Here is a 9,986-nt window from a genome sequence, read left to right as displayed (position 1 = left end):
GGGCCCCTCCCAAGTGCTTGTTCACAGATGAGTGGATAAGACAATGAGCAGCAAAGAATGCCCAGGGGCAGGAGTGAGGCAGGCCTGGCTGGTATTCAGAAGGGAAGTCATAAATTCCACGGAGACAACAGCCCTGCTTTCTGCTCAGTCACCACCTCCAGGAGCCACCTCATCACAGGCAGGGGCTCAGCATCTCACCTGGTTCAGAAAGAGTGCTGACAGCTGCAGCATGGCTTACAGAAGTGCTCCTCACACTCTGGGTCATGAAATTCACGTAATGACTTGATGCCAGCATTTTTCAGTGAACAGAACAGAATAAAAACAGAAGAGCAGGGAATACAATAAAATGGAAAATTCTAGTAAATGAGACTAAATTGTTCTATGACACTAAATTCTTATGTGTGTGTGGCATTTGCCTGTATACTGGCTGTGAAGTAGAAGGATGTATCTTGAGTGAAGGTCCTAAGCAGAATTTGCAAGACAATGACTTCAATCACAAGTGGCGGTTTCGCCAGAATGGCGCACCCCGTCCAATAAGGCCCAAGGACAACCGAAGTCTAGAGAGTCCGGAAACATTTGAAAAATCACTGCCCAAGGCAAACACTTGAGCTGGACACAGGAAGAACGGCCATCATGCTGAGTCCATAAATGACTGAGTCAGCAAGTGAACTAAATGGGGAGAGTCCCCCCAGCCCCAGCACCCCTCTATTCAGGAATGTGATAAGGGCAGCGGGGCCTGAGCTCAGGGGTCAGGGACAAAGTTTAGAGATGAAGGGAAGGGGTAGGGGAGTGACGGAGAGAAGGCTGGGGAGACCTGGACAGTCATTTGCCCGTGACCCCTCCCCCCCGACCCCTACCCTACTATCCTCAGAAGCACCACAGTGGGCACCGTGCCCTAGGGATCCTCTGGAATGCCATGTGGGAAGGAATACACAGTGGGCACCAGCTCAAAGATCAGTGTGGGAGCCGCGTTGGCAAAGGAGGAAAATGTTCTTAGTGTTGGCAGAAACTTGGGAAAGTGAAGTGAAATACTAGTAACGGTTCCACTCACCAGCTCAACAGGAGTTTTTGGAAACACTCCTCTACCATCTACCTGGGTGCTGGGCACTAGGAGAAAGCAACAGGGCTGGAGATCGGACCCCGTCCCTAAAGGGCGGGTCCCGTGTGCAGGCAGGGAGCGACTAGGAGCAGAAAGCATTTGCAGAATCAACAGGCCGTTTAGGACAACTTCACTGGGACGGGGTTTATGGGAGAGCGGTGAGACAGCGATCCCACAAATATTACTGGTATGTTTTTGGAATGTCAGTGAGTGGAGAGAGGCCCAGCTAAACTGAGCTGTCAGAGAAACTAAAAATATTTGGGGGATTTTTTTTTTAAAAAAAACCTTCATTTCAATCAAAATTACAGAGTTAATATAGGCTAGAATTTTTAAACCCTGGTAAAGATAAAACGTTTTTCTTTTAGAAATGATCAAAGTGCCTTCATTTCACACATGATATCCACCCTCTTTCTAGCGTTTTTAAAATATATCCAATGGTCAGTCCCACTCTGCCTTTTCTCCCAAGTCTACTGCAAGGCTCATCCACAGTTTGGTCCATGTCCTGGTCTCTACAAACCATGAACTGCTTTGACTGCCAGAACCAACAAACTGCTAGATTCAAAATGATTGGCATGACTTTTTAACAAGCTTTTTGGGTAACTTTTATGGACATGAGATTCAAAATGGTTAGCATGACTTTTAAACAACCTCCCTGTTTTTCATGTTTATGAACATGAGCCATTCCACAAAAAGTGAGTCTAGGCATGGGGAGGCACTTCCCGAGGGACCCCCCAAAACGCTCACAGTGGGAAACATCTCCCAGGGACACTTGGGGTGCCATCGCGAAGGATCACAGGCTGTAGCCACAGGCCTTCTCCTCCGCTCAGAGGCCTGTCCACCCGTCAGCCACGTGCTTCCGAAGCAGGCCCCGCACTCCTAAACCTCAGTCGCATTCTGTGACCAGAATGCACCACGGTAATTGTACCAAGTTATTCTTGGCAAAATGTCTCTTCATTATACACTGTTCCATTTAAGTTACAAAATGAACAGGCTTACACCACACATATCGCCCCTCATTTTAAATAGGCGCTTTCTTCACCCCCACACACGTGCACCTTTCGGCTTGGCTGGTAGTCCGATCTGAGAGTTCAGTTCTGTATGTGTATGTCTTCGGGCTACGCTAGAAGTTGTCTTGGGCCTGCGTTTAAAAGCAAGCCAATTACTGCTGAGTTTTTTTCATAAATTATATGATTATTCACAACAAACCTGGTAAGATTTTAGCTAGAAACTTTACAGAAACTTTCAGGGGGAAAAAAAGTATTAGTAGGTATAGTTTAAATTTTATAATTTACAGGAATTAAAAATAATTGATACCTAATAATTCTGAGCTGCTGTGGGCCAGGGCTGCCCGGGCACAAGTACTCCAGCTGCTCCCATAGTCATCTCTGTTTTATGGGAAAGAAAACTTGAACCAAGATCACTAGGGACAAAGGTAAGAGTCATACCTGGATTTTTTTAGTATGACTTTTACATATGCATTACATCAAAATAGTTTTACAGTTTTCTGTGCTTTTTAACCTAAAATTACTCCATATGCTTTTTAAAAGTCTAACAACTTTCAGGCTCCTCTTTAGGATGGATGTGATCGATGCCCCTTTCACATAAAAAGCATTGAATAAAGTCTTTTCCGAGAGGTATCCCTAGGATGGAGAGATGAGAATGAAATCACCTGAAATCTTAAGTGAACTGAGGAGCATAAAAATTAAAATTTATTTTTTTCTATTGCTTTACAAAGAACATTGCACACATGAGAATTTTGTTTTCTTGATAGTTTAAGTTTCAGGCCATTATCCTAAATATCAATGAGAACTTAGAATACACCTCCTAAAGACTGTGGGGGTAGGCCAGGGGACCAAGGTCACGTGGGTGGGAATGCTCAGATCACAGAATAACCAAGGGGCATCTTTCTGAAGCTTCAACTTCATTTAATGCTAAGTAATATAAAAATCGCTGCCCTAATAAATACATGTCTATCATAAACTATATAATTTACCTTTTTAAAGGTAAAATATAGGAGTTCAATGATATTGAGCATGTATAATAGGTCGCTTTGGCTACATCATCAGGTGTCCTGGGTAGGCTACACTTGCACTAATTAATGCAATACATGTTTTAGTGATCAACTACTCTGTGCTACACACTGTTCCAGGCCTGGGGAGACAGCAATAAATAGACCCCCCCCAAAAAAAATCCCTGATCTCATGGAGCTTATATTATAGTGGGGAGAGATGACAAATAAAAAGGGAACATAAGTATGTTATATATATTAGAGGGATAAGTACTTTAGCAACAGAGTAGAGAAGGAAAGGGGGAAATCTATAATAAAAGCATAATATGCTAATTAGCCCAGACATCATTCCGGACATCCTTCCGGACGACCTTGCAGACAAAGCCGGGTCTACAAGGGAAGCCTGGGTCTCAGGTGCCAGAGGGAAGCTGGTGCTGGCAGCCAGGAGAAGGAAGGCCTACTTTTTTAACAAATATATATTTTATTGATTTTTTTACAGAGAGAAAGGGAGAGGGATAGAGAGCTAGAAACATCGATGAGAGAGAAACATCAATCAGCTGCCTCTTGCATACCCCCAACTGGGGATATGCCTGCAACCAAGGTACATGCCCTTGGCCGGAATTGAACCCGAGACCCTTCAGTCCCGACGCTCTATCTACTGAGCCAAACCAGTCAGAGCGGAAGGCCTACTCTTGCACGAATTTCATGCATCGGGTCTCTGGTAGGTAAGATGAGGGGAGAGTGCTGTCATTTAGAAAGGAAAATACAGGAAGGCCTCCCTGAATGGTGACTTTTAAGCAGGAACTTGCAGGAGGGGAGACCCTGTAGATGTTGGGGAAAGAGCATTGGAAACTGACGAGAGAAAGCACAAGTGCCCAGAGAGGTGGGACAGGCAGGAGGCCAGTGTGGCTGGAGCAGCAGGGGTCAGAGAGGGGACAGGGACCCAGAGAATACAGCGCAAAGGGACATTTTAGGGACTTCGGCTTTCACATTGAGCCTGAAAGTCATGATTAGAGGGCTTTGCCTCCAGAAGGCTGATCATGGGGCATATTCTGTGGCTGCCCTGCGGATCTGGACTGTGGGCAGCAAAGTGGGAGCCCTGACGCCTGCTAGGCTAATTCAGATGAGAGATCATGTGGGTCGGAGTCAGGTGGGAGCATAGGAAATGGTCTGAGTCGGACAGAGTTGAAGAGAGAGCCAGTGGGATTGGATGGATGGGAGGAAGGGGTGACAAGCCAGGGAGAAGGGAAGATTTTGAGTGTAAGCCATGTGAGAACGGGGAAGGCAAAGTAGAGCAGGCTTGGGAGGGAGGCAAGGAGTTCGTTTCTGCATGTGTCAGAGCTGGTTTCTGCATGTGTCTGTTATGGACGTTAAGGTGGCCGCGCTGAGTGGACAGTCGGATATAAGAGCCTAGAGTTCCAGGAAGAGGTGGGTCTTCGGTACAGACTTGCTAACATGCTTGTGAAGATGGTATTTAAACATACACAGATGAGCTCCCCAAGGGAATAGTAAACACAGGAAAGAGAAGAGGTGCAAAGAGGCCCTGCAGCACCCCAACACGTAGAGGCCAAGGAAATAATGAGAAACACACGAGGAAACAGAAGGAGCAGGCGGCAAATCAAATTAAAAGGAAACCAAGATAACACGTTGCCCTCAAAGCCAATTGAGGGGGGAGCGAAGAGGGGGAGTCATTTTATGAAGAAAATCGTCAACAAGAGTCAAATCGCAGAGGGTGACTGCTCTTGGACGAGGGCATGAGGAGGACTCCTCCAAGAGCAGTCACCCCCATGATTTGGTTCAAAGAGCAAGGACTGAGAAGAGAGCCCCGGAGTGAGGTGAGCCGTGAACTTGACCAGAGCACAGTGGGGTGGAGACAGCCGGGCTGGAGTGAGTTTGAGGATGAGGTCCATGAGACCGAAGAGACTGGCAAAGACAACATGCTCAAGAGTTCTGCTGAAAAGGGGAACAACAGAATCAGAGGATGGCTAGAAGGATAAAGAAACGTGTGTTTCTTTGATGTTGGTTGTTGTTGTCATGTACGAGAACCTTTAGGAAAAACCCCTGCATGTGAGTGGGTCGCTTGGAAAGAAACTGTGATGTGGCAGTGGGGACAGGGGCAACTGCTGGTGTTGTCCTTAAGTAGCCAAAGGGAATGACTCTCATGCCCACAAGGAGGACTCGTCCAAGAGCAGTCGCCTGTACGTGAGAGGAACGTGAGAAGGACATCTGAGAAGAGCTAACTATAGTCGTATACACCTGTGGTAGGGCACTAGAGAGTGTCAGCTCCAGTGAGGAAGTCTTTGGTAAATTGCTTATCCCTGTGTCTTCTTAGAATTTCCATTTTCCCCCCTGTAAGTCACATGTGAAAATAAAACCGTAAGTGAAGGTTTTTGCTAGGTTCCAGTTATCTCTGGGGTCCTGTAATTGTTGTTTTGTATTTAATTTGGGTGATTGTTTTTGACCTGTTGGTGACCCATCCTATCAATTTTCAATAAATTATGCATGGACACGTATGTGAGTGTGCGCGTGCGTTCCATGAATTTACGTCCACTTGTCACAAAGCTCTTTCCCCTCTGCTACCTCTTCAGATCCCGGGTTCCCTGGTTCGTGGCTGTTGCTGTATAATGTTCCTCTCATTTATCTCTCAGATGCCTTTTTCTGCTTTCCGGGAGTGGCTACAGAAGACTTGAAAGTAAATCTATTTTCATTCTCGCCATTCAGAGTTTCCTTTCCCTGGCTTTCCTCGTATGGATTTTTCGCTGTCGCAGCTGCACACTCCATACCTCTTCAGCCCTCCTCACATCTGTTTTAGAAACCCCGCTCTACCAATTCTGCAGCCATGGAGATGTGCCACGGTCAAGTCCCACACAGCACAGGGATCATTTTCACTTTCCCATGCTGTCCTAAAGATACCCGGGATTCTGAAGCCTTTATTTAAGTCCTAGGAACGCCCTGGCTCCGCGTCCTCCTGACATTATCTGTAGCTCCTACTGCATCCCTTTCCGAGAGGCAGAGAACTCCTGTACCTGTAAAGTTTATTGTTCCGAAAGCTCCTTCCATGACCTTGCCCCTGAAAGCTAAAGCCCACCTGCTGTGTTGTCATTGCTGCTGTTGTTCCCTCCCATAGCCTATGTCTCATCAGGAGGCTGGGAACTGCCAGACACTAACAACCTTCGACTGGAATGGGATCCTGAGAAAACCTCCTCTGCTAGGCTGAAACCTGAGGGATTGGCAGGTGAGGTCTCATCAAGGCTGCTCATCACCACGGCTGGAGTCCTCAGTCAAGGGGAGTGAGGGCCTCCAACCGAGTGCACAGCTTTGAACTTCACTAGGATCCGAGAAAAACAAAAGCCTTTGCGTTGTCTCTGATTGGAGGTTTACTTCTGTCTGGCTTGGTAAGTAGGCAGGTAAGCAGAGGCAAGAAAGGAGGGAGGGAGGAAGGGGAAGTGGGGGGAAAGGAAGGACAAAATGGGGAGATACATGTGTATGTACAGATATAGGTACATATGCACACACAGACATACATATGTATACACATACACGTCTATGGTAACTTATGGAGATATCTGAGGATGTGCCAAAGTATTTGCAATGAAAGAAACAGGGAGTGTTAGGGAAGGACTAACAGGAAACCTGGGATCTCGCTCCAGATCCGCAACCGACCATCTCCGGAACGTTGGGCAAGCCTCTTCCGTTCTGTCCTTCTTGTTTTCCCGTTTGAGAAACTGTCTAAGGCCCGTTTTTGGTTCTACCATACTAAGGCCAATACGTAGCTAAAATCGGGTATAGGTCTGTTCCTGGGACGCCAACGTTAAAGCCTCCATTTTAGATACGACTGAGCAATCAAAAGACACTCACCCACCATTATTAGAAACTCAAACTGTTACAACACAATGCTTAGTACTTTTGTGTGTCAACAGTCAGAAATTCAGGTTTATCTGCCTCTGTTTTATTACTTTTTCCTGTCTCTAATATTTTTCTCAATCCCATACCTTACTCTCTTTTCTTAAGCCATGTTTACCTTGGCTCTTATTAGCATACACTTAATATCAAATGAAAAATATCCATTATCACTGAAATTATCCTGAATGTCCAAAAGACTTATTTTAAAGGTTCCATAAAAAGGACATAGTTTATTTTTTTTTTAATTGGACAGTTGAGCTAAGCGATCTCACGAACGTGGTTTATTGTCTCTGAGTCTCACAAAGTGGGCCCGACCCGCAGGCACATGGGGACCGAGCCCCGCGTCTCAGACCGTGAAGGCCTGCGGCTTCCCCTTCCAGCTCCCCCTGTGCTCCTCCCACGCCACTCGCTGTCTTCGGCAGAGGAGGTGGTGGAGACCCCCACTAACCTTCAATCTCTGCAAAGGGAATATGGCTCTTCTCACACACAATCTTGGACCACCAGGACAGAGCCATCTGTTTTACTCACTGGTTAAGTGGGGGCCACTTTGCAAGCACAATCTCTTGGCAAGGAGCCCGGCCCTTATCTCGCACACCCAGGCGCCCTCGGACAGGCCTGGGCTAAGGAGGAGGCTTGGCGAGTCACTCCTGCCACCCTGGACTATCAGACAGGTGTTATCTATTTGCATTCACAACACTCCTCACAGTCCGGGCCGTGCGGGTTGGAGTCATGGGCACTTCACCAGACCTCAGGCTCTGCCCCGGAACTCTGGTCAAAATCAAAGCCGGTGACAGGCGTCAATGTGGCTCAAGAAGAAGGCTGGTGACGCTTGCTCTGAACCTGCTCTAGACGGTTGTAGGCTGTGTCTCAGCAGAACATTCTAGATCCAACAAAAGCACTAAATAAGCCCAGTGGGCGTGGCTCAGTGGTTGAGCATCGACCTATGAACCAGGAGGTAACAGTTCGATTCCCCGTCAGGGCACATGCCCGCGTTGCGGGCTCAATCCCCAGTGTGGGGCGTGCAGGAGGCAGCCGATCCATGATTCTCTCTCATCATTGATGTTTCTATCTTTCTCTCCCTCTCCCTTCCTCTCTGAAATCAATATACACTGAGTGGCCAGATTATTATGACCGGCCAGATTATTATGATCACCCCATCAGTAGTTCATTGACACTTCCAAAAATACTGACTATTGAAAACTTCCTAAGCAAATACTCTCAAGGTTTTATTATTATTATTATTATTTGCATAACTAATTCACTTCATTGTACTGATTGTGTGTGTGTGTGTGTGTATGTATATATATTTTTTAAAGTACTAAATAAAATGTTACCAATGTGTCTGCTCATTCTAAGCTCCCTGGACAGCACTGGCCATTCCTCCACCCCTAGCTGACACTCCTGTAAAGGAAATGAAGGAACCAGTGGTGCACAATGTCCCCACGCAGGGGACACGGCTGGGAGCCCGTCGCCCCCCTGAGCGGACTCACAGCCCCATTGCTCCGTGAGCGAGCTGAGGACGCCGGGCCGCAGGGAAACGCTCTGACTTGGTAGGAGAAACTCCAGCAGCTGTGCAGCTGGGCCCTTACTTTCCAGAAATTCTATAAATAATCCTCCAAGCTACAACGACTTCAATAGAGCTTCCTATTTCTGTCTCTCCACCTACCAATTTTCGGAGAATTACATGCTTGGCCAAATGAACGTAAAGCTGAGGCAGCCGCATGGGGGCCGGCTTCCTGGGTCCTGGCCGGGAGGCTCCGTGCTGGGACAGACGCCTAATGAATGAGCCGCCTGGGAGGATGAGGGGTGACTCAGTCACTCTGCTTACACAGGTACCCCCACCCCCGACACACACACACACACACACACACACACACACTCAGATCGCAGGGGATTCCACTTCTTTTTTCACAAAGTTCAAGACAAAAGTTAAGGACAAACTTGAAGAAACAGTGAACCTCAAATTACAAGTCTGAAAAGTAACTGGTTGAGGAGCTCACTCAACTCAAAATGAAGGTTATACAACATCCAGGAAACGCCAAAACACAAACTCTGCCACATTTTAACTTCCTCGTGTGTCCGGTAAAGATAAGGTAATAGTCATTAATGCCTTCACCTGATCATTCTGAGAGCTGGCCCTTTCTCGAGATCTCAGCAAAAATACATCCACACAATATATACCACCCGCTCTGGGAGAGTTCATTAGTAGAATGAAGTGGGCCACGGCAATGCATCACTTTAGGTGTCATACAGACACCCCACTTTCAAGGTGCCATTCCCCCAGGCACAGCAACGTGTGCACCCGGCGAACAAAATCATGTTAAAACACAGGAAAGTCAGCGCACGATGAGCTACCGCCCAAAAGAACATGTCAAGGGACATTTCTATCTCACATGTAAAATTCCGCCTCGACTCCAAAAAGCGGGGAAATAAACTCTGTCACCTTACCTTCTTCAAAAGGGGTGGCTGCAGCCAGCGTTTGTCAGGCTCTGTCAGTGAGAAGAGCGAGCTGCGGAGTCCAGGGCTCCGGCCACAGCCCCAGCCCTCTCCCCCGTCTGCCCATGGCCAGGCAGGAAGCGGCGTCTGACATCCAAGGCGCAGCCGTTACAGCTAAAAGCGGATCCTGTGCGAGGCTGCCTGCACTTCTGTCTGCCAGCTACACACCCTCACCGTGCTCAGTTTTTTCCATTGGTGGGAGAGTGTGATGCAGCCTTAACCAGAAAGCGGTTTTCCATGGGCTGCCCGGAGCGCGTGGCCAGCACAGCCTGGGGCGGCCCTCGCTGCCGCCTGGCTGGCCCATGACTGGGCTGCTGTTGGAGGCGCATTCCAGAAGGACCACCGAAGTCCCGGAGGAGCGCGCGCCCGGGGCTAGTGAATAAAGGGTCACTCTCTCGAAGGGAGCTTTTTTTTTTTTTTTTTTAAGCCTCTTTAGCAGGAAGAAGGCACACCTACCATCCTTGTGTTTAAAAACGGGAA

General features: G+C 47.6%; 1 protein-coding gene across 1 annotated transcript in view; it reads right to left on the bottom strand.

Annotated features, from left to right (window-relative positions):
- The window catches only part of TIAM2 (T-cell lymphoma invasion and metastasis 2), a 96,430-nt gene extending 86,829 nt beyond the window's left edge, over nucleotides 1–9,601 (bottom strand). Inside the window, exon 1 of the mRNA XM_006757705.2 lies at nucleotides 9,459–9,601. The gene's annotated coding sequence lies outside the window, so the exon portion shown is untranslated. The remainder of the gene's footprint in view (nucleotides 1–9,458) is intronic.
- Nucleotides 9,602–9,986: the final 385 nt, after the last annotated feature.

Source organism: Myotis davidii, unplaced genomic scaffold (assembly GCF_000327345.1).
Source record: "Myotis davidii unplaced genomic scaffold, ASM32734v1 scaffold1494, whole genome shotgun sequence".
Classification (NCBI taxonomy): Eukaryota; Metazoa; Chordata; class Mammalia; order Chiroptera; family Vespertilionidae; genus Myotis; species Myotis davidii.
The sequence above is the reverse complement of the archived record's forward strand: the minus strand, read 5'-3'. Positions and strand labels throughout refer to the sequence as shown.